The 26,210-nt window shown below is 36.3% G+C and overlaps 1 protein-coding gene and 1 long non-coding RNA gene across 3 annotated transcripts in view; both read right to left on the bottom strand.

Moving 5' to 3' along the window:
* SUPT3H (SPT3 homolog, SAGA and STAGA complex component) overlaps positions 1-26,210 on the bottom strand; it is a 543,143-nt gene that overhangs the window by 215,034 nt on the left and 301,899 nt on the right. The window lies entirely within an intron of this gene.
* On the bottom strand, positions 4,751-24,505 carry LOC115514005. The gene is made up of 3 exons (XR_003968854.1): positions 24,299-24,505; positions 17,323-17,328; positions 4,751-4,761 (listed from the first exon to the last, which is right to left on the bottom strand). It is a non-coding gene; the product is annotated as an uncharacterized LOC115514005 (long non-coding RNA).

A 26,210-nucleotide genomic window follows, 5' to 3' on the forward strand; every position in this document is an offset into this window, starting at 1 on the left:
TCCCATATAAGACATTCAGTAGACCTTAATACAGATGAGTCAAATAAATGACTCGAAATTAGGTTTTGTTTTGTTTTGAGAATGTCTAAATTATTAAATAACTGTTTAATCATTCTATAGAACAGTAACCTTCCTTACATTAACAGAGTATTAGAAATGCAAACCCTACTATATTAAATAATGTCAGTGGAGTTCAGTAATATTAATACACTGAATTGTACATTTAAAAAAAGTTAAGGGGGGGGTGCCAGGGTGGCTCGGTAGGTTAAGTGTCCAACCCCATGAAGAGCTCTGAGCTGACAGCTCAGAGACTGGAGCCTGCTTCAGATGCTGTGTCTCCCTCTATCTCTGCCCCTCCTCTGCTCTCTCTCTCTCTCAAGAATAAGTAAACATTAAAAAAAAATAGTTACGAGGATAAATGTTATGTTATGCATGTTTTACTATCATAAAAAAACACACTGCAATATACATACCCACCAGAACTAAAATGAAAAAGAAAGGCAGTATCAGGTGATGGCAAGGATGTGAAGTAACTGGAAGTCTCACACGCTGTTGACAGGAGCGTAAACTTATATAACCACTCTGGGAAACTATTTGTCATTACGTATTAAAGTTGAACTTTTGCATACTACAATGCCATAGAAATTTTGCCCCTAAGTACACCCAACAAAAATGTGTGTATACGTTTATCAAAATACGTGTTCAAGAATACTCATGGAAGCATTAAGTAACAGCCCTAATTAGAGTAAGTCAAATGTATATAAAAAGTAAAAATGATAAATTGCTGCCAATTTACACAATGAAATGCTACCTAGCATGATAAACCATTGTTACACATACCAACACGATGAATCATGCAAACACGATGTTGAGTCAAAGAAGCTAGACTCAGAGAATATGCACTGTAAGATTTTATTTATATAAAGTTCAAACGTGAGCAAAACTGTATTTATGGTGTTAGAAGTCAGAATTTTCTGTTAAGAAAACAAAAACCCAGACACAGACTAGGATAAAATATTTGCAGATTACATATCCAACAAAGGACTTGTATCCAGAACAAACAAAGAACTCTCTAAACTCAGCAGTGTGAAAACAAACATTCCAATTAAAAATGAGTAAAAGACTTGAACAGTTCATCAAACAGGATATACCTATGGTAAATAAGGGACAAAAATGTATTTAACATCATTAGCTACTTGGAAAGTGCAGATGAAAACCATGAAGGGATACTTGCACACAAGGAGAATGACTAAAAAATACTGGCTATACCAAATGTTGGTGAGGATACGGAAAAACTGGATCTTTCCTATACTGTTTATGGGAACGCAAAGTGACAGCTACTCTGGGAACAGTTTGGCAGTTTCCTTTAAAAATTTTCAGGAATTCTTAACTCTCGACTCTAAAATGCACTTCCCATATAACCCAGTAATCACAAATCCATGGCATTTATCTTAGAGAAATGAAAATTATGTCTACAGAAAAACTTATATGCAAATGTTAATAGTAGTTTTATTTGTGATAGCTCAAATCTGGGAATGATTCAAATGGCCTTCAGCAGATGAATACATTCAAAAAAGTGTGGCACCTCCAGTAAAGTGAATACTACTAAGCTATAAAAAGACCATACTGTTGATATATGCGACAACATGGAATGACCTCAAAATCTTTATGCTGAATTTATTTAAGGAGGCAATCTCAAAATAATAACAGGCACTATATAATTCAATTTCAAAAGTTACAGAGGTGAAGAACCAATTAGAGGTTGCCAGGGTACAGGAAAGAGGAGGGCTGGGTAAAGAGCTGCTCAAATATATCTCTTTGTGGGATGATGGGGCAAGTTTGGATCTTGACTTTGCTGGTGGTCATACAGATCTTCACATATGATAAAATTACAAAGAGCTACATACGTGCATAAATGCATGTATGGAAAAACTGGAGAAATCCTAGTTAATAGTGTGGTAATAGCAATTTCCTAGTTTCGATAATGCACTCTGGTTGTGTAAGATTTTACCATCAAGAGAACGTTGGTGAAGGGCTCATAGGAAGGTCTGCATTATTTTTGCAACATTTGTGTTTACAGTTATTTCAAAGTAAAAAGTAAACAACAAAAAGAAGTCATAAGAGAGTGAGTATCCTTGGAAAGGCGGATAGTATCTAGAAGGAGTCATGAGGGAGGCTCCTGGGTATTGGTCATACACTGCTTACTAAGGTGTATGCTGTTTACTGAGTGCACTCACTTTGTGAAAACTCATCAAGCTGCGGATACTTATGATTATGCACTCCTCTGTGTCTCTGTGTTCGTGTTATACTAAAGAAGTTTACAAAAGAAAAAAATGAATATAATCTTTATTAACCTGTGGATTTCCTAGGAAAGTTGTAGTAAAAATATATGTACAGTAAAACTGTGGATTGTGAGTAACTTGTTCTGTGAGTGTTCTGCAAAACGAGCAAACATTTCCAATAAATTTTAACTTGATCAACGAGCAATGTCTTGCAATGCAAGTAGTATGTGACACCGAATGTCACATGATCACAACTGAGCCAATGGTTTCTCTCTCTCTCTCTCTCTCTCTCTCTCTCTCTCTCTTGCTGTGAGATGGATATGGTGGGGTTGTGGGATCATCGCCCATGCTCGGATGCTCAGTCTCAGGCTGCGGTGTTTGGCAGAAATCAGTGATTTTTCAGAATGTTGGAAGGTGCCCATAAGGCACTAGTGTATTTTTTGTCACTTCAAAGCACCTATGGACAGTCCTTTGCTTTACACAAGAGGAAGCTTAGGAATGCTTGGCTTCATTCTAGGTCAGGACGCCTGCAGATATAGACCCTTTCCTCTGCTGTCTTATTGCCAGTTACATTAAATCAGTATATGACAAAAGTTTATTAATACTGTACTGTAGTCAACATTCATGAGAGAGTATACAATGGCCCCCATGCAGAAAAAGGTTGAAAAGAAAGGCTGTAAGAAGAAGGAAGTGATCACGGTGGAAAAAGGAAATCATCGAGAAGTATGAACAAGGTATACGAGTAGCTGAAACTCTAAGATTTTATAAGAAGTCTATGTCTGCATCTCATCTGCAGAGGAGGAGGAAAAAAAGGCGGAGGAAGCCCTCACTTCAAATGAGATTAGGGAGATGTGTAACATGTGGGAAAGAGGGCATTATTTTGTAGAAAAGCACCACCGGAATAAGGCTGTAGCAGTGAGAGCAGTGAATCTGTTTAAGGACAATGCAGTGTCACATTTCCACAATATCCTCAAAAGGAGGCAAAAGTAAGTGTCATTGGATAGGTTCCTTGTTAAAGGTGCATGAAAAGAAAAAGATTCCACTGAGCGAACAGATATTCTGTTAGTGATTCTGTTAGTGACGTGAAAGTCGTCCTGCACAATAATCCTCCTCTCTTGTCTCCTTCAGAGCAGCCACAAAGGTTTTTAAAGGGAAGTGCAGGTTAACTTATTTTTCTTTATATTTCTAATTTTCTTTATTATTTTTCATTATATCACAGTACTGTAACCATTTTTATATGAATATTTTTGGGTTGTGGAATGGATCATCTGAGTTTCCATTATTTATAATGGGGAAATTCGCTTTGATATACAAGTGCTTTGGATTACAAGCATGTTTCGGGAATGAATTATGCTCGCAACCAAAGTCTTACTGTACTTGTAACAGTACAATGAGCAAGTCATGTTCAGATATGGGAAATATACAACAAAAATAACTTAACTGGGGCACAGTTGCTTTGTTCTTTTGGAATTCTTCATATTACCAGAATTTAAAGTCCCTACAGCATAACGATCAAATTATTACACTGATTAGAATACTACTTATCAGGTTCAATATGCCACATCCTCTCTCAGATTTTTGACAGTAAAAGAAGTACAGATAATAATTATGCTGGGATACCGGGCATATAAACCAGGTCTTCCTGAGCAATTCGGGGCCTGTGTTCACACTACTTTTAGAGCAAAAATTCCTTAAGAGGTTGACTATCATTTTTGCCTTCACTTTCTTATCTCCAGTTCTCCTTGTGATTAATCCTTGAAAGGTTTTTTTGTTTCCATCACTGAACTGGAACTACTCTTGCCAAATCTTATCAAACGCAATAATCAACTCTCTGTACTCCCTTGAGTCAACCTCTCAGCAGGATGTGAAACACCGTCTCTATCTGACCACCAGGACACCTTGCCCGGCTTGTATCACCTATCTCCTTGCCTGTATTTTTTCCTCCAACCTGTGAATGTTGGAGTGCCTCCGGGAGCCACTCTCCAGTCGTTCATCTTCTCTCTTCTCGTCCTAAGTGATCTCATACTATCTTACAACTTTAAATCCCATTTATATGCCAATGACTCCAAAATTTTTATCTTTAGCACAAACCTCTCTCATGAATTCCAGTCCTACACTAGACTGCTGTCTTTGACTCCTCCACTCAGATACCTTACAGGTTTCTCAACTTCTTAACAGGATTCACCTAAAGGCTAGCGTTTTGCCTCAAAACCACTCTTCGTCTCGTTGCTCAGATAAAAATTATAAAGGTCACCCTTGGTTTCTTCCACGCCTTCACATCTAATATCCTCTCTGGCAAAAGTTCCATTTGGTGCCACCTTCAAAATAAAGGCAGAGCTTCTTACCACCACTACCAACCAGCACACCAGCGCAAGTTACCACAAACCACTAGAGAAACCTCTTAACTAGTTTCCGTGCTTCCATTCTGAAATTCTTACAGCCTAATCATCACAAAGCAGCCAGAGTATTTTCTTAAAAACTTTAAATAATTCAGGAGGCTCTGGGGATCTGTTACACAACGTGCAGGTAGTTGAAAATATTCTACTGTACACTTAGAAATTGCTGGAATGGTTGGGGCACCAGGGTGGCTCAGTGGGTTAAGTGTCCAACTTCAGCTCAGCTCATGATCTCACGGTCCGTGAATTCGAGCCCGGCGTCGGGCTCTGTGCTGACAGCTCAGAGCCTGGAGCCTGCTTCAGATTCTGTGCCTCTCTCTCTCTCTCTCTAACCCCTCCCTGGCTTGCACTCTGTCTCTTTCTATCTATCAAAAAGCAAAAAGTGATAAATATTAGAAAGAAAGAGAGAAGAAAGAGAAAGAAAAAGACAGAAAGAAATAAGAGGAGAGAGGTAAAGAAAGAACGAACTAAGAAAGAAAGAAGAACAATAAATCGCAGCTGAGAGCGTTTATCCATCCACCACACGACAGACACGCAGCCCTACCTAACTCAATAACTACAAGGAAGGAAGGAAGGAAGGAAGGAAGAAACAAAGTGCTGGAATGGTTAAAAAAAAAAAAAAAAAAGAATTAGTATTTCCTCCTGGACAAAGATACTTTTGAAACTCATGTGTTTTTGCTTCAAAGTCAAATCAATGCAAAAAAGGTAAATTTTACAAAACCTTTTATCAGAGCACAAATCACTCCCCTATTAAAAATTTTAGTTGTTTCCTTTCAGACTTAGAACAAAATTCAACTCCTTAACATGATTTATCTGTCAATGTAAATCAAAGCTTCTACAAACTTCCTTACCTGTGCAAACAGAGTGAAAATGACAGAGAGAAAAAGGGATATAATAACCACATAATCTAGCCCCCACCTTCCTTTTACACTTCGCCTCCTATCATTTGATCTCTAACCCACTCCACTCCAAACACTGACACTTCTCAGGGTTTCAGAAGCACCTTCCAGTCTCAGGGCCTTTACATTTCCTGCTCCCTCAGTCTGCTCCTCCCCTAGATCTATGCGTGGTCATTCTACAGTACTTAAGTTTTTGCTCAAATATCATCTCCTATGAAGTAATCTAGTGTATCTTTCCCTTTCCTTATCTTGCATTATTCATTTATTTATTATGGTTTTACACACCAAAATAGCTCCACGAGGTCAGGCCCTTTATGTATCATTATAGCCCCAATGCCTAAAACAGTTCTTGGCACATTTATCAATAAATCTGGATGGAACCAGAATGACGGAACCCCTGTGTAGCTAACAATCCCATCTGATCTAACTGTACCTCTCATATATACAATGTAATTAAGGAGACAGGATCTTACTTTTATCAGAATCCACACAATTATCTACTATTTTTAACAGGGCTCTACCTGAAGGGTAGCAATATAAAATTGCAGTGGTTGTAGAATATTTCACTCTTAGGCCTGATAAAACATTAAACCAGTCACTATTCTAAAGTAACTGCCTGTCTCGGCCCATTTTTACACCTGGAACAGAAAAGGAAAAAGGTCACATCAACTTTCATTCAGTTATATGTAAATGTGACACATTTCTTTAATTTTATTTAGGCTTCTAAATGAGATAAAGAATTTGAATAAAATGAAATCCAATAAACTTGTAAATAAAAAAAAAATGCAACATCTATGCATTTTTATTAAGTGCCCGGGAAAAAATGTATTTGAAATTTTACTGTCCTTATAATAGGAAGACTTAAATACTTGATTAAATATTCTCAAGAATTTATACCCACAGAATCACAATATTTATGTAATTTTTTTTACTACTGCTCCAATCTTCACTGAACATAAATGTATGTTGACATTCCAAATTAAAAGTTTTAAGCCATTTAGGCCAAGGAAAAGCTATGTACTTCATAACTGTTACCTACTTTATTACTCATTTTTGGAAAGCTCTTTTCACACCTTTTATGTTGAATGTGCTAAAGTAAAATTAAAGAGATTGGGTACCTCTCTTCAAAGAACCTGGTTGATTCTTGAGCGAACTTGACAATCTTGGAAACATTAATTCAGAAATATATTGAAATTCAACTCAAAAAAGGATCATCTGAGAACTATACTAGAAATTAAAAATGAAGAAATGGTAATCAAAATTCTTTTCTACTTTCTCTACATTTCTTTAGTCTTATTTTTTCTGTTAACCAAAACAGCATTAAGACCTCATTAGACAGCTATCTTTTGCATATAAAATAGTGCTTGTCAAATAGCAAATATAAATAAATACTTACTGAAAGGGTCAAAAGAAGGATGATAAAATATTTCTGCTTGTCTTGGGAAAAGATGTTACATAAATTATAAAATAACAGCTTCCGAGATAAAGTTCTCCTTTCAAAGTTCTTAGATTAACTAAAAATGTCATTACAAGAAATACATATAATTCAATAATGACTATCTCTTATATTTAAAATATATTGACTTTTAAGTCAAAGTGAATGTGCTAAAGTGAAAAAACTCATACTCCATTGAAAGATATATTTGGATATTCAAATACTCGGGTTTGCAGCATTTTATTTGAAATGACTTGGAAATTAGTCTTTGTTATTGATTTTGTAAATACTCAAATGTTCTACCTTGGTTAAAAATTTTCATCTTACTAATATCTCTCCCCACTTTAATGAAAGATGCAAACAATGTAAACTGAATCTATCTCATTCTGTTCACTGGCCACCTGGATTTCTGGTTTAACAACTGCTTACTTCACAAATAAATTTTCTCCAACTTATATACACATTTTCACTTAATTGCAGATAATCTGATTCTTAACCTAGATCTTTAAACTTTATTACTAGAAATATTGGTACACTTAAATTATCCTTATGAATTCACAAGAAATATTAAACATATAATATCATAATGGCACCCATTTCAAAAACTAGAGACTCTCAGCATGGTGATTATAGTTAAAAATACTGTATTGCATATTTGAAAGTTGGTAAGAGAGACTTAAAAGTCCTCATCACATGAAAACTAAATTGTAATTATGTATGGTGATGGATGTTAACTAGACTTATTGAGGTAATCATTTTGCAGTATATACAAATATCAAATCACTATGTTATATACCTGAAACTAATATAGTGCCTTATGTGAATTACATGTCAAGAACAACAACAACAACAAAAAAATTAGAAACAATTCAATCTTGCTTCATTCCCAGTCAACTAGTAAGATCAAATCTTCAGTGCTTACATGACTAAATGTGACTTGTGTCCTCTATCACAAGGAGCCAAGCTCACATAAACAAAATCATCTACTTAGACTTGTGACTTGAAGGAACTATGTACATACATAATAAAGCACTGGGATTTTAAGATTCTTGGTTTTAAAAACTCCCTCAGGTTCCTTCCATCTCTAAAACTCTATGCTTCTTTGAGTTTTGCTGTGTTCAAAATAGCCTTAGCAGTGTGATTCATAATGGTGTTATTACGTAACTAGAAAAAGTATTCTTACTTGGTGTTGAAAACAGGAGTAATTGGTCTGTGAACAGGTGCACTGCTAAAAAAAAAGTTTAATGAAATTTTGGTTCCATAGCTATTAATAACTACATTTCAATATTTAAAATATCAGGAATAGTGAACACTAGGTGTCAGTGTAAGAAATGGAAAAATATTTTTAAAAACTTGTTTCCAATCAGGTGTATAACAAAGAAATCAAAAGCAGCTGTGACCACATTTACTTATAATTGCATAATTCAGTTAACAGGCCAATCTTTCTTTCAAACAAAAATTCTTGTTCCAAAACCATCAAGAGTTTTAAATCAGATTAAGCTGATTATTAGAAGTTACAAGTCTTTTCTAACTTCGGCTACATAAAACACAGCAAAGAAATTTACTTTTAAGAATAGACGTTTTGAAGAATGGTGGGAAGTACAGGTATAAGTCTGGAAGTATTAGGTTGCATATTTCTAGTTGGTTGAAAAGAATTATTTTTCAAAATAATAATGCTGGATGATTAATAAAGGATATCGAACTTTCAGTTTTGCCCTGAACAGAAATAAGAAGTGCGAAGGGATTAGAAATTAAAATGCTTAAAGGGTCAATTCACAAAAGAATACATGAACTTGGGAAGGATGACTGACTCTCCCTAAAATTCTGGTACCTAGAGGTTATGAATGCAAAAACTTACTAAAAGTAGTATCTTTTAACTATATCACTACTTAAGATAAAAAGCTTTCTGTATAAACTCTTCAAGGTAAAGACTTCTAAATAGGTTTTGAAAAGATAATTACCAGCAATAATAAAAGGAAACGTTAACATCAAAACAGTTCCTCATATTTTGCAAAGTGTATTCACAGTAAATACCTAATTTAGGCCCAATAATAATAACTTAATACATCTGTACTCATTTTGGCACAGCTGTCATTTTGGGGGCTTGAACTCTCTTCTACCCACTGAACTCTCTCACCTACCCACGTGTCTGATTCTATGTTCCATCTCTCCCACTCCACCTCATTATCTACGTATTTCATCTTTCCATATGTTTTTCAAGCACGTTGGGAAATTTTTCATACGATACTCTGGAAGCCATTCATTTGTGGAAATGGAACAAAATTAAATATAGTGGTCACCACTAAAATACAAAATGTTGTGACTCAAAATTCATTTAGGAAAACATTGAAGGGTTTGCTGGAGAGAAATAAATGGTTTTGGTTAATGCTGTGCTCTTGTTTCGCTGATAGCTGAGTTCTGTTTGAATTCCAGTCATAAAATGAGAAGGTACGAAGTTTGTGGAAAAGCTTTCCAATCTTGAGGACTGAGGCAATGTAACACTGGCAGTTTAGTCCACTCTGTGTAGCTTCCCTCTCAGGGACATAAAGTCAGATGGTGACAGACAAGGAAGGAAGAGGGAAATTCACGTGTAATAACTAATATGTATTAATGTTACGATATGCAAGCATATCAGGAATGAGAAGTAGAGATAAAAGAAACTGAGATCGCACTGTATGTGATGTGGCGTTCAAAGGCAGGAAAGCGGTCCCAGAAATACATACAGCGTATGTCTCTTCAAGCTTTCCTTCTGGCTCTTCCGTGTCTTTGCCTTTGACATTGTGTTACCCCAAATGTATAGATTAATGATTAAAAATGTTGGCTATTATTAATCAAATCACGTTTTCCTTGACAAATAGTGTGGATCAGAGCTAGGTCATTTATATACATTATCTTATATAATGCCTATGAGGTGGGTAAATTCCTACACATGAGTAAACCAAGACTGAGCAAGATTAAGAAATATGCTCAAGGTTGCCTAACTGGCAGGTTGTGAAGCCGGGATTCAAACCCAAGGATGCTGTGTGCAAAAACCTTCTACCCCTACCAGCATTTCCTAAAAGCTCTTGTGGGTTTTGCAAAAGTAACCAGGAAAGTCACATTTAGAGTAATGATTAGTCAGTGAGAATATGCCAAATTGGTATATCTAAATATACTGATAACAACTTAGTACTTCTATCAGTTTTGCACTCAGATAAATACTGGTAGCTGCCATGGTGGATATGATTGCTGTTATCGTTTTGAATTTAATAATTCTTGCTGATACAGGATTTAATTTACACCTACAATGGACTACTGGTTAAACATACCAAATGCAGTTCTGAACTTATTACCATCCAACTTAGAGCTGATAATATCTCTTGCCTAAATATTTCAATATCTCTTCTCTAAAAACCTTTACAGCATGGCATCTCGAGTCTTTCACTATCTTATACACAATAGCCAGGTTATTCTGCACACTTTCCCAAGTTGCCACTTTCTGAAACTGTCCCTCAGCAATTTACAGAATAGCATTTAATTTCTCAGCTAGAAATTCAATGACCTTGAAAATCCAGTCCAGAGCTTCTTTTTCATCCTTTTCTTTAGTATAAATTTAGGAAAGGTTGTTTATACTCCAATTGAAAATCCACATGGCTTGATCAGAGGTGATTTCATATAGACCAACGCCTAAATTTGGTTTCTTGGCATAAAATGCAAACTCTGTGTAATTTATCTGATGTTTAAAAATCGGAATTCTACTCCTGACAACATCATTCAAATCCATTCTGAAATCTAAACACAGTTTTAGTTATTAATGGTTACTAAGTGGCTTATTATCCAAGCATAAAGACTTAGTTAAAGCAGAAACAATTGGTTTTGGGACTCAAGTGTAAGTAAAAGGATAATTTATTAATTATCATTCCCTCTTTGGGAGACTAGCCATTCAGTCTTTAATACTGACATAGATAAATAACTTCTTTCTTGCTTACAAGAAACTTTCATTTCCTAACTAGCATAAAAAGAGAACAAATAAATTAGATGTGGTAGGAAAACCCCCCTCTATTTCCAGTATTTTATTTCTGCAAGAGAGACATTTGAAAATATGAACTATAACACCACCTGATCTCTGATTTATATGAAAATGCAGTGGCTTCATTTTATACTCAGCATGTTAGAAAATGCCAAACTTATTCTGAAAAAAAGAATTAATACTTTTGCTTTTAATTGGAAAAATAAACAAAAAAAAGTATAAGTTCCTAGTAAACATAAATCACCCATAGCAATCTTATTCTTATCAATGAAATTCAACACTTGCCTATTTAGGAAAAAAAGTATTTGATTTTTTTCACCCTGTCACAGACAATACGATTGTACAGAATAAAGCTGAGGCGTTATGAGGGGAGTAAAAGTTAATACAAGAAGAGACTGAATAAAATTACTAGTCTTTTTAGTATATGTGGACCACAAGAAATTTGATAGGGATATTAGAAGGTCTTTTAATTTTCTTATTACCATCAAACCTTATTTGAAGTCTAGTGATCTTAACAAATCAGACTTTGAGGGGAAACTTCAAGGAGCAACTTCAGTCCTCAATGAAAGAGGCTTTCCTAGAACTTTCCTTCTTGAAGCCTATTACCACCCAACGCAAGCAGCTATATGGTAATTTTCTAGAGAAGTTCATGTTTTATAGATCTTGATTTTAAGTGTGCTTAAACCTTTCTTTTACACTTAATTACCTTTGTCCAGAGATCCATCAAATGATGCCTTTTTAATTTTATAAAATTACTAATTATGCCTAAAATGTTTTGCGGGCTGTTAAGACCATTTCTCACATTGAAGAATGTTTTCTCTTTATAAACTTGAAGCGTGACTAAGTCCTTATCAGAAAGTTGACACTGAATTTGTATATTTCACACCAAAAAAGATTCTGCTTACCTTTCTTGGAGCTTCTCTTTTTCAAATATCTCTTTTTGTTCACAGACCCTTTATAAAATATAAATCCTATTCTGAAAACACTCTTCACCTCAGAAAAGCACAGAATACTCAAAATTAGGAAGGACCTTAGAGATACAGAGTAAGTTCAGTCAGACAAGTACCCATTCATATCCATAAACGAATCAGTACTTTCTTTCATTATCCTAAAGATTCCCTAAACTCTCTAGAGAAGAAATTACTTACATTCCACATCTACTACTTATAAGGTATACGACTTTGTGAAAGTTGCTTAGTCTTTCTGTTCTTTAGTTTCCAAGCCTATAAAATGAAGACAGTATCTTCTAACTCTCTAGATTTATTATAAATATGAAGTAAGATGATTGCTATTAGAGATGCTCATTCTGTCAGTGTTCATAGATTCAAAGTTAGAAAATAAAATATTTTTGTTTTCTTACGGACATTTGCCCAATCAAGGGGGCAAACTTGACATCAAGTTTTTGGGGGAAAGTTTTTAGTTTTTTATATAGTATGCTATATTGTATACACAGTATATACATTTAAAAAAGATTAAAATTTATTACTGAGAGACATCTAAGTGAATCACACACTGTCTTCATCTCCTAAAGAGCACCCTGAATGTAACAACTTTTCTAATGGTTTTAAACCTCCGCTGTGAATATCAATCATCATACATTGTTATAGAGAAGATTGATGCTCTCCAGGACCAAATAATTTTATTAGGAGACTTTAGATATTACAATATACACTTTCTGCAGCATACTTTCCAAATTTTACTCTTAGACCAACTAGATACCTATAATTTTGTATGTTTACGTTTTTATAAGCAATTATTTTCTCTTGGCTTCCACACTCTTACAACTCCTTGATGCTTATCAGTGCCTGCCTTTGTAACTGCCTCGGTCCTCACTGATCTGCCTCTTCTAGTCTATTGCACAAAAGAAAAACAGATACACAAACTTTGAGATTAAAGACTTTGAGTACTGAGCATGTGTTTTATACTATCTACTACTTTTTATTGCTTACTGCCAGATTCTTAGCTGGATTAAAAATGCAAAGTCAGTAACATCTTACTGATAAAACATTTTAAAAATTAGTCTCAAAGGGTTCTTAAGATGTTTTCTTAAGCCTTTTCTAATGGACGCATTTATTTAAGGGAACTGACTTCTCTTTTTATTCACTTTAAAAATTTGAGGTAAATTTTATATCATTGCTTCAAATATAAATAGTATCAGCTGAATTTCAGATTATATACATCCCTTAGAAGTTCAAAATAACTTACTCTAGAGAAGGATCTAGGGATAGTTAATACATTAAGAATGTGACTTATAAATTCAATAAGAGATAGGAAAATGACTAGAAGTATTTGAAATCCTCAGCATGAACAAATGTTTCCTATCACAATTAGTAAAATAATACTCCTAAGAAAACAGGGTAGATGTAGACACCTGAAGGCTAACAAATATTTTTGGTTTTTTTTTTTTGTTTTTGTTTTTGTTTTTTTTTGAGAGAGAGAGGGAGAAAGAGCATGAGCAGGGAGAGGGAGACACAGATTCGGAAGCAGGCTCCAGGCTCTGAGCTGTGAGCCCAGAGCCTGACGCAGGGCTGGAACTTGCGAATTGTGATATCAGGACTTGAGCCGAAGTCGGATACTTAACTGACTGAGCCACCCAGATGCCCAACAAATATTTTTACAGAGACTTATTTGTTATATATTCCTCAAGTCCAGAATAATATATACTGAGATCTGAGAAATAAAAGCTTCTAATTGTGTATGTCATATATATATATATATATATATATATATACACACATGACATATATACATATATATATATATATATATATATATATATAGTCTAACATATATGTATATTATACCTATGTAAAACAAAGCAATGTTAAACTGGGTTAAATTTTTGTAAGTTACAAAGCTACACTGAAATAATAGTTATTTTTTTAACCTGAAAAATGGTCCGTATACAGACAATAAAATAATATATATATAATCGTTAGGAGAATGGCACATAGTAGACATTTACTATCTTTTTTTTTCTGTGTAATCTGCACGTGAATCAAGAGTAACAGCAACACTGGGGAAAGAAGATACAGAGTTATGTACACATAACAGAGTGCCAGAGATCTTAGAAAATGGTACTGGAGAACAGGGGTTTAAAAACAATCACTTGATTCAGGGGCACCTGGGTGGCTTAGGTGGTTAAGCATCCCACTCTTGATGCTGGCTCAGGTTACGATCCCAGCATTGTGGGATCAAGCCTTGCGCAGGGCTCCACTGGATGTGGAGCCTGCTTAAGATTCTCTCTCCCTCTCCCTCTGCCCCTCCCCAGCTTGTGAGCATGTGCACATTCTCTCTCTCTCTCTCTCTCTCAAAAAAATCACTTGAATCAGATATAGGGAAGACAAAATTCGATGACTGAGTACTTGGGAGACATCTGCCAAATTAAAAGGCATTAAAGGTAAGAACAGAGAGAAAGGGAGGAAGAACCCAACACCTCTAATCCAGATAGGAGAGTGGACAATCCCTCTTTAAGCATATGTTTATTTTTTATTGATTTTCATAATTAGAGACTATTAGAAAAGCTCAAAACAGATTTGCATATGAAAACATAATTCAACAGACTGGCCTTGTACTTGCCTGACAGAGTCATATAGTGGAAATCCAGTATGATTTTCATTTTTTCACAGTTCATTTATTTATTTTGAGAGAGAGAGAGAGAGAGAGAGAGAGAGAGCAAGAACAAGCAGGGGAGGGGCAGAGAATCCCAAGCAGGTTCTGCAAAGTGTGAGTAGAGAGCCCGATGCAGAGCTCGAACCCACAAACTGTGAGATCATAACCTGAGCTGAAATCAAGAGTCAGACGCTTAACCAACTGACTACCCAGGAGCCCTTCCAATATGATTTTCAAATGGAGTGGTAGATGATTATATTCTGTAATAAAACAGATTGTCTTGACATCTAACTTTGAGTGAACAGAGAAATAAAAGTAGTTATAGTTATACAGTCATCAGAGATCATGATAGTTTTTAAATTTCACTCAAAATATTATGAAAAGAATGTTACTGATGGCATTATAGTATCAGTTCAGCCATACAATTTCCAATTGACACAAATCTCTCCCTATTTTAATTCAGTGATGTAACTGAATCCAGAGAGTGGGAATTTTATGAAAGGTTTGCATCTCTTTGGTAAATCTGACATTCTTGGAAAGAGTGCATGAAGCATTTATAAGAAGCTTCGGCTCTGGTTGAAATTTCAGCACAGGTCAGAAATCCAAGCTTGGCACAGGATCCAAGAAGCTAGTAGAGCTTAGCTTAAGTCAAGTGACGGCATTCTAGCAGACCAACAGGAAGAAAATGAAGACCCCTAAAGGAAAAGCCCTGACACACGTGGAAAGGTGGGAAGTTAGTGGTTTTTTTTACCCATGCTAGGAAAACCAAGGAACATGAGACACTACTTGTAACTTCCTGGAACTGTAAACACTTTATACTCTGAGACTCTCTTACCTAGAAAAGTTGAATAATTGACTGTGAATGGGATGCAGTACAGCAGGATAGATAGATAGATAGATAGATAGATAAATAAATAAATAAATAAATAAATAAAAGAAAAAGACATGCTAAGAGAGGGGAAAGGCTTGGAAATTCCTTCCTGGTTGGCCCTTTAGGTTATGGCTGTAGCAAACTACCCAGGGCCCTTCGTGGGGAAAATGTAGCTGAAGAGGCATTCTGCTTGGAATATGTCCATTTTGTGTCACGGATTAAAAATTAAGTATCTGTCAACTGCAATAGAAACTTACTATTTTTCAAAAAGGAGATAAAAATAGTATTTCTTGAGGCATGAAGCAGTAATACATGAGAAAGAAATAAGACTAAGTAGAAACTCTTAATATCAATCCATTAAGACACAAATGCCGTTGAAAACAATTAATAAATTTTCCAAAGAGATTCGTAAGGAAGTTCTAAGCAAAAGTCAAAGAAAGTAATCGCTTTTTAGTGACACATAATGTTCTGTATCTTATTCTGTAATGTGTGTATTTATGCACTGGTGTTTTCCACAAAGCAGGTGCGTTTTCAATCTATCGATAATCAATATGTGGTGCTTGATTTACTCCACAGCAGGAACAGACAAAATAGGCTGAGATTTTTTTCCCCCAGATGGTTATTTGTGAAATCCTTTTATCCCATTCATGTAAACACAGAGTGTGTTCCAGTTTGCTGCATTACACATACATGCTTTGACTTAGCGCAAAGTCTGAATGTTTAGCTAGCTAGAAGACTGTTTCCATTCTGTGATTCATTAGGTCCCCGTGGTACCTCTACTTCCTTTATTTTATGCAATCACAAATTATATTGGTTTGTCCTATTTTGATAACCCCTTACAATTGAAATTCTGCGCAGGAAACTGGATCACTATTTTATTTTTTTTAAGTGTTAATTTAAATTCCGGTCAGTTCACAGACCGTGTAATATTAGTTTCAGGTGTACAATACAGTGATTCAACACTTCCGTACAACACCCAGGGCTCAGCACAAGTGGCTTCCTTAACCCCCATCACCTGTTTCACCCACCCACCTACTCACCTCCCTTCCCGTAGCCATCAGTTCGTTCTCTATAGTTATGAGTCTGTTTCTTGGCTTGCATACTCAGAAACCATTACTGAGGTGGCATAAGTGACAGCCTCACAGAAGCGGAGATGAGGCTTGAACAAGGCTTTACATGAGCTCCTTCTACCAGGGAGATAAAATGCCAAATTAAAAAGCATTAGAAGTAAGAAGGCAGGTGGACGGGTGGGGTGGAGATGAATGACTCAGCCATGCTAATCCATGGGAGAGATTTAAGCAATCACTCTTCACACACATAAACTTATCAATTTTCATATTAAAGATTATTTGGCCAACCCTGTACTGTTTCTGATGCGAAAACTGTACAACAGATTGACTAGTTTACGAGCTGCCCGTAGATTAAGACAGGGAAAATCCAGTAGGATTTTGAAGTGGAATGATGGGTAACTACATTCTAAGCATGAAATGAAGAAATTCTTCTGATAATTAACCCTGAATGAATAGAAAACTGGACGTGGCTGTACGGCCATCACAAGCTATCACAGTTCTGATGTTGAAAGATCATCATTTAAGAGCAACTCATCACACAATCTCAGGTTGGCACAAATCTCTACCTACTTCAGATAGGAGAATGCAGTTCAACCCAGGCAGTTGGGGGAGAGGGAAGGTGAGGACATGAAAAGGCTGGCACGTCTCTGGCAAACGTGAAAGGGTGTTTCAATTCACTTTCCAATCTAAATCAAGCCAGTAAATAGTCCTGTTAAATCTTATCAGGATTAATCACAATAGGCACCACTTAGTACTAGCATTACTGTAACTTAGAGAAAGGATGCTATGCCCCAGGAACTTCACTCACTAAGTCTTTTTTTTTTTTTTTTAATTTTTTTTTCAACGTTTATTTATTTTTGGGACAGAGAGAGAGCATGAACGGGCGAGGGGCAGAGAGAGAGGGAGACACAGAATCGGAAACAGGCTCCAGGCTCTGAGCCATCAGCCCAGAGCCTGACGCGGGGCTCGAACTCCCGGACCGCGAGATCGTGACCTGGCTGAAGTCGGACGCTTAACCGACTGCGCCACCCAGGCGCCCCTCACTAAGTCTTTACATACGTTTCAATCTCATTTTTATGGCCCTCTAAAACCACTGTAAATATTAGCACTGTCATTTTACAAAATAAGGAAATTAAGACTTTCGAAGACCCTCTCTCTAGTGACAATTTCTCAACTGTACTGGACTGAATCATATAAAATTGCCAGGATTCAACCATTCATCATCTGTAAAAATGGGAGATTTCATTTGGTTCAAACCTACACAACTTAAAATAAGCTTAAAATTCAACTTCGAAACCCTATGGTTTCAATATTCTAACTTGTTCTTTAATAAAACCAAAAGCCGTATACAGATTTTAAACTATATATTTTCGTTCTTTAACATATCCTATAATCCTTCCGCAGGGCTCCAGTGAGGAACTACCAAGTGGGACCTAAGCCATATACAAGCAAACAAGTGGAACGGAGTGGAGGAAATCGTGTAGACCGGAAGGTGGGTCTGGCTAAAATACCACTGAGTAAGAATCAGGGAGAGGATGAGACAGTAAAGGTCTCAGACAAGAAAACAGGTCAAAGAAACTGGCAACGAAAGAAGAGATTTAAGGAGACACTTCCCAACTGTGGCAATCTTACTGTGGCATTTCCCAAATGAAACAATATATAGCGGCTGCCAAAATGATCCCCAAACTCTCTGTCATTATTAGCGCTAGTGTCCTTCTGAACACAGAGGATGTTCAACAAAACTCTGCATTGACCGAATAAGAAAGGCACTTAAAAGAAGAATCAAAGTATACCACATAAAACTTGTCAGAAACACAGGTGATCTGCTTTAAGGCCCTATATTCAGTCCTGATATCCTTATGCCAAGAGAAGTTATCTCAAAATGGTCCACAAAAGAAAAGAGAAAAACAAAATTCTGTGTGGCCTAGGACGGCATGCAAACTGACATTTTAAGAAATCCTTTAGGATAGAAGGGGTAGTACAAAATACACTAGGAATCAACCTTGTGTAACTTGTAACCTTACACAAGGTAAAATGCTGAAAATATAAACAGATCCAAGATGGGTTTCAGAAATTCCTAACTGAAACAAGCAATGTCTCTTGGGAGAAGCTGTCAATATTTTGAAGTGGATATATGGTCCACAGAGATTAAATGATGGATTAAATGAATAATCCTTCTGATTGCAATATTACTATACAAGTATAAACTTGATTATTTTTTTTTTAATTTTTTTTTCAACGTTTATTTATTTCTGGGACAGAGAGAGACAGAGCATGAACGGGGGAGGGGCAGAGAGAGAGGGAGACACAGAACCGGAAACAGGCTCCAGGCTCCGAGCCATCAGCCCAGAGCCCGACGCGGGGCTCGAACTCACGGACCGCGAGATCGTGACCTGGCCGAAGTCGGACGCTTAACCGACTGCGCCACCCAGGCGCCCCTATTATTTCCTTTTTAAATTATTTTTTAATGTTTATTTATTTTTGAGAGAGAGAGACAGAACCTGAGGGGAGGGGCAGAGAGAGAGAGAGGGAGACACAGAATGTGAAGCAGGCTCCAGGCTCTGAGCTGTCATCATATAGCCCAACACAGGGCTCGAACCCATGAACGGTAAGATCATGACCTGAACCAAAGTTGGACGCCCAACTGACTGAGCCACTCAGGTGCCCCTCTATTATTTCTAAATGCCTCTAAAATGAAGAAAATGGCATTAGGTATGTAGATGTGTATGTGTTATTCATATAAACTATTACAATCACTTGTTAAATACAAAGTCAGTATTACTCCATTTAATTTTCACCAACAATTTTTAAACAGTAAGAGGCATAGGTCTACAAGATACATCTTTAAGGAGCTCTGTAAAAGAGGTCAACTCATACACAGATACAGTAAAACCTTGATTTGTGAGCATAATTCATTTTGGAAACATGTTGTGATCCAAAGCACTTGTATATCAAAGTGAATTTCCCAGTAAGAAATAATGGAAACTCAGATGATTCCTTCCACAACCCAAAAATATTCATATAAAAATGATTACAATACTGTAATATAATACAAAATAATCAAGAAAATACAAAATATAAAGAAAAATAAACAAATAGACCTGCACTTACCTTTGAAAACCTTCCTGGTGGGTGTGAGGAGATAAGAGAGAGGAAGGTTACTGTGCAAGAGATCTTTCACTATCACTAATGGAATCACTGCTATCTATTGGCTCAATGGAATCGTTTTCTGCATGGGGGCCATTGTATATGCTCGGATGTTGACTACAGTATTTTATCAAAAAACTCTTGTCAGGTATTGAATTGAATGTAACTGGCAATAAGGCGGCAGAGGGAAGGGTCTGTATCTGCAGGCAGCCTAACGTACAATGAAGCAAAGCATTCCTAAGGAGAAGCAAAGGACTGTCCATAGGTGCTTTAAAGTGACAAAACATACCCTAGTGCCAGTTGTGGGCACCTTCCAACGTTCTGGAAAATCACTGATTTCTGCCAAACACTGTGGCCTAAGACTGAGCATCCGAGCATGCCAGATGATCACCCACAATCCCAGAGAGAGACAGAGAGAGAGAGAGAGAGAGAGAGAGGGAACCATTGGCTCAGTTCTGATCATGTGACATTCAGCATCGTGTACCAACCAGTATTTTAAGACATTGCTTGTTTATCAAGTTAAAATTTATTAGAAATGTTTGCTCATTTTGCCGAATACTTGCAAAACAAGTTACTTCCAATCCAAGATTTTACTGTACTTTAAAATACACTGGCTCATGGGGCACATGCACTCCAATGTTTATAGCAGCGCTATAATCAATAGCCAAATTATGGAAAGAGCCCAAATATTCATCAAATGATGAATGGATAAAGAAGATGTAGAATACTGCTAGGTGACGAAAAAGAATGAAATCTTGCCATTTACAACAACATGGATGGAACCGGAGGGTATTATGCTAAGTGACATAAGTTATCAGAGAAAGACAGATACTTTATGATTTCAACCATGTGTGGAATTTGAGAAACTCAACAGATGAACATAGGGGAAGGGAAGGAAAAATAAGATAAAAACAGAGAGGGAGGCAAATCATAAGAGACTCTTAAATACAGGGAGCAAACTGAGGGTTGCTGGAGGGGGTGGGTGGGGTGGGTTAAATGGGTGACGGGCATTAAGAGGGCACTTTTCAGGATAAGCACTGGGTGTCACACGTAAGAGATGAATCACTAGGTTCTACTCCTGAATCCAAGATTACACTGTATGTTACCTAACTTAAAAATAAATTAATTAAAAAAATAAATTAAAATATAGTGTCTCAGACCCAGAGCTGCTCATCAGAGTCAGCTGGAGTGCTTTTTTTTTTTAGGGGTACTCAGTCCTAGAATTTTTTTTAAGTTTTATTTATTTTGAGAGAGAGAGAGGGCAAGAGAGAGAGTGCACACGTAGGGGAGGGGTAGAGAGAAGGAGAGAATGAATCCCAAGCAGCCTCCACACCATCAGCACGGAGCCCAATTTGGGGCTTAAACTCACAAACTGAGTTCCTAACCTGAGCTGAGATCATGAGTCGGACGCTTAAACAACTGAGTCACCAAGGCACCCCACCCCCAGAATTTTTTATTAAGCACATATGGAGTAGGGTCTGGTAGTTGTGGGTATTGTTGTTGTTGTTTTTAAAGCCAGGAAGATGGCTTTCGTGTGAACTTCAAATTGAGAACTACTGCTAAATGCCTTGGGACAGGTGATATAGTCAACCACCCTATTCATCAAACTTGTTCCTTGAATGATTTTACTGACTTTAATAAACAAGATCCAGCAAAATTAGGTAAGCACACACACGCATGCTTTGAGTAACATTAGCTTTATTGAAACAATTTTATGGTATCTTAAGGAGATCTGTTTTAAAGGAAAAGATAAACACTTAGAAATAAAAAACAAATTCATTAAGCTACAGTCAAACTTAGGTATTGTTACCTAACAGTTTTAGAGAGTAGCCTCATCTTGTCCACCTAAAAGTTCTCTAAAATTAGTTCAGATCATGTTTTTACTCTTTAAGAAACACTGGCAATTTTGTCGCCCAGACCCAGTTACAAACCACCAGCCTATATAGACTGGTTTCTCAAGTCTGGCTCTTGAACTACTTGCATTACAAAGATCTTAGGTGCTTATTTATTTGTTTTTCTTCAGGGATTTTGTTTCATTTATTTACTTTTTTAAAATATAATTTATTGTCAAATTGGCTTCCATACAACATCCAGTGTCTTGGGTGCTTATTAAAAATACAAACTCTTCAGCCGCACCCTAGCCCTCCTAAAAAGAATCCTTTGGAGAGTATGGACGAATATTCTGAACTTTCTTATGTTTTGCGAATAATTATTAGACACCTTGACAACTGACACTGACTCTATACTTAAGGAGAATCTGGATTTTTAAGCCCCTGTCATGACTTAGAATACTGGTGTAACTGGAGAATTGTTAGATAGCCTGAACAGATGTCAGCTGTGTACCTACTCTTTTATGTGTAAGAGTTCAGAGGAGACACTAAAAAATGTCACGGGATACCGGCAATGATACTGAACTTCCACAGTTTTCTTGCCCTTTAAGTTTTAGATTAAGTTTTACTAAGTTTTCGATTTCAGTTGCAGAAAAAAGAATAATTTAGCTGCTGAAGTCCTAGCTCACCGTCCTAGTAGTTCAAGGTGCTTTCTGACAGGAGACACAGCACAACAGAGCTGTGATAATAGAATCCTCTCCTTCTCTTCTAAACGGGCAGGAGCAAGAATCTAAATGCTTCCTGTTGCTTCCATAATTTTTGCATGACCTTTGATAGATCACTCTTCCATTACCAGAGCCAAGTTACATGGGTAAAAAAAAAAAAAAAAAAAGTAAACTGCCTAGGAAACAACCTGCTTTGTTATCTCTGTCTATGAATTTCTGTGACATACTTAACAACTGTTCCCACAGCTTTGGAGAGAAACTAAAATTTCTGTAAAAATGACCTAATGTTCTTCTAAAATTAGAGTTCTTGAAAACCAGAATTGGGGAGGAATATGAGAAATATGGGTACACTATGCTGCGTAACTCCCTCCATACTGAATACTCTCCCGGTTAAGTCAACGAAGCTGGTCTGGTGAAAACCCGCCCGTGCAGAATCTCCAGGTGGAAACAGCTCTCAGTAGAGCAGAGACTTCCATGCTGACTTCAAGGCATACGCTGTGTAACGTATCAATTTCAGCGTTTCATGAGAAGCCAGAAATCCGGTTGGTATGTAAAAGAAGTCTAACTTTGAAATGTGGGCAATTACCTTCACATCTTTAAAAATACAGTCCAGGTGAAATAAAACATGCTCCTATGCTACCTCTATGCATCTGGGTAACAGTTTACGACACCTAGTATGAGGCTGACTTTCCTCAATATGATAAAAATATGCTGAATCCTGTACAAGATTTAACATATATTTCTACACAGACAAATACATGGAGAACTTCAAGCTGGATACCGCTTGTCAAAACCCCCATCACTCTCTGTGCGTGTTAGCATTACCAGCTATCATAATAGTTTTCTCAATTTATTCGAACTACAAACAAAAACAAAATAGCATACCAGTTTCTCCCCATCTGTGCTCTCCCCACCATCCTGTTTCTCTGTATCTATGAGCTTGCATTTATATTTTTGTTTTTGGTTTCGGATTCCATATACACGAGAGATCACATGGTATGTGTCTTTGTCTGACTTACTCCACCTAGCATAATACCTTCTAGGTCCACCCATACAGTCACAACTGGCAAGATTTCATTCTTTTATATGGCTGAGTAATACTCCATTGTGTATATACATCACAATTTCTTTGTCCATGTACCCACTGATGGACACTTAGGTTATTCCATACCTTGGCTATTGTAAATAGTGCTGCAAATGAACATGGGACACATACATCTTTTGAGTTAGTGTTTTCTTTTCTTATGATGATACCAAGAGGTGGAATTGCTGGATCATATGGTAGTTTTAGTTTTAGGGTTTTTTTTGAGAAATTTCCACAGTTTTCCACAGTTGCTGTACCAATCTGTAATCTCGCTGAGACTGCACAAGAGTTCCCTTTTTCCATTTCCTTCACAACACCTGTTATTTCTTGTCTTTCTGATAACAGCCATTCTAGCAGGTGTAAATGTCTCATTGTGGTTTGATCTGTATGTTCGTGATGAGTAGTGATGTAGAACACCTTTTCATGTACCTGTTGGCATGTCTTCTTTGGAAATGTCTTTTCAGATCTTCTGCTTATCTTTTAATCAAATTGTTTTTTCCTTTTGAACTATCTGAATTCTTAATATATTTTGGGTATCAATCCTTTGTCAAATATATGATTTCCAAATATTTTCTCCCATTCAGTAGGATGCCTTTTCATTTTGTTGATGGTTCCCTCTGCTGTGTGGAAGCTTCATATAGTTTCATGTAGTCCCACTTCTTTAGTTTTGCTTTAGCTTTTGGTGTCAGATTCCAAACATCATCACAAAGACCTATGTCAAGAAGATTACTACCTATGTTTTCTTCTAGGAGTTATATGGTTTCAGGTGCTATGTTCGGGTCTTTCAATCCATTTTGAGTTCATTTTTGTTTATGGTGTAAGAGAGTGGTTCAGTTTCATTCTTTTGCATGTGACAGTCCAATTATCCCAACACCATTTAGAATAGACTATTGTTTCCCATTGTACATTCATGTTGAAATACTTTATTGAAAACGAAACGACTACATATGCATGGGCTTATTTTTGGGATCTCTATTCCATTCCATTGATCTATGTGTCTGTTTTTATTCCAATACCATACTGTTTTGTTTACTATAGCTTTTTAACATGGGTTGAAATAAGAGTGTGATGCCTCAGGTTTTGTTCTTCTTTATTACAACTGCTTTGGCTATTCGAGGTCCTTTGTGGTTCCATATAAATTTTAGGACCGTTTGTTCTAGTTTTATTGAAAAGGTCATTGGGATTTTGATAGGAATTGAGTTGAATCTGTAGACTGATTTGGGTAGTATGAACATTTTAACAATACAAGTTCTTCTAAACTCTGAGCACAGAATAGTTTTCCATTTATTTGTGTCTTCTTCAATTTCTTTCCTTAATGTCCTGTAGTTTTCACTATACAGGTGTTTCATCTCCTTGGTTACATTTATTCCTAGAAATTTGTTAGTCCTTTTGATGCAATTGTAAATGAGATTTTCTTAATTTCTTTTTGATAATTCATTATTAGCCTACAGAAAAATAACAGATTTTTGTTTTTTAATTTTATATTCATACTGAATTTGTTGATTTACAACTTTACTGAATTTGCTTATGAATTTTAATAGTTTTTTTCATGAGTCTTTAGGGTTTTCTATAAATATTGTGCCCTGTGTAAATAGTGGAAATTTTACTTCTTCCTTTCCAATTTGGATACCTTTTATTTATTTTTTTTGCCTGACTACTATGGCTAGGAGTTCCAGTATTATGTTGAATAAAAGTGGTGAATAACTATCCTTGTCTTGTTCCTGATCTTAGAGGAAAAACTTCTCCCTTTTCATTGTTGGCTATGATGTTAGCTGTGGGCTTGTCATGTATGACCTTTATTATATTGAAGTACAGTTCTTCTCTATGTGTTTTGTTGACAGTTTTTACAGATGTGGATATTGAATTATGTCAAATGCCTTATCTGCATCTATTGAGATGATCGTATGATTTTTATCCTTCTCTCTGTTAATACGGTGTGTCACAATTTGTTGAACCATACTTGCATCCCTGGAAGAAATCCCACTTGATCATGGTACATGATCCTTTCTATGTATTGTTGAGCTGGTTTGCTAATGTTCTGTTGAGGATTTTGACCCATACTTATCAGGGATATTGGCCTGGAGTTTTCTTGTGACATCCTTGTCTGGGTTTGGTATCGGTAATTCTGGCCTTATAAAATGAGTTTGGAAGAATTCCTTCCCCTTCTACTTTTTGGAAGACTTTGAGAAAGACTGCCATTAATTCTTTGAATGTCTGGTAGACTTCACCAGTGGTGCCATCTGGCCCTGACTGCTGTTTATTGGGAGGTGTTTGATTACTGATTCAATCTCCTTAATAGTAACTGGAATGTTCAGATATTCCATTTCACCAAGAGACAGTCTTGGTAGGTTGTGTTTCTAGGAATTCATCCATTTCTTTGAGGTTGTCCAATTTGTTAGCATATAACTATTTATAATAATTTCTTATGATCCTTTATATTTCTGTAGTATCAGTTGTAATATCTCTTTCATATCCTATTTTACTTATTTGAGTCCTCTCTTTTTTCTTCTTTCTGAGCCTAAAAGTTTGTCAATTTTGTTATCTTTTTAAAGAACCAGCTCGAAACATTGATCTTTTCTACTGTCTTTTCAGTCTCTATTTCATTTATTTCTGCTCTAATCTTTGTCCCTTCCTTCCTTCTATTAACTTTGGTTTTGTTTGTTCTTTTTCTAGTTCCATTAGGTAAAGTGAGGTTGTTTGAGACTTGTCTCATGTCTTCAGGGAGGCATTTATCACTATGAACTCTCCTTTAGAATTGCTTTTGTCACATCCCTCAAATTTTGGTATGTTACACTTCCATGTTCATTTGTCTGAAAGTATTTCTTTTATTTCTCTTTTGATTTCTTCTTTG

The sequence above is a fragment of the Lynx canadensis genome, chromosome B2 (genome assembly GCF_007474595.2).
Source record: "Lynx canadensis isolate LIC74 chromosome B2, mLynCan4.pri.v2, whole genome shotgun sequence".
Classification (NCBI taxonomy): domain Eukaryota; kingdom Metazoa; phylum Chordata; class Mammalia; order Carnivora; family Felidae; genus Lynx; species Lynx canadensis.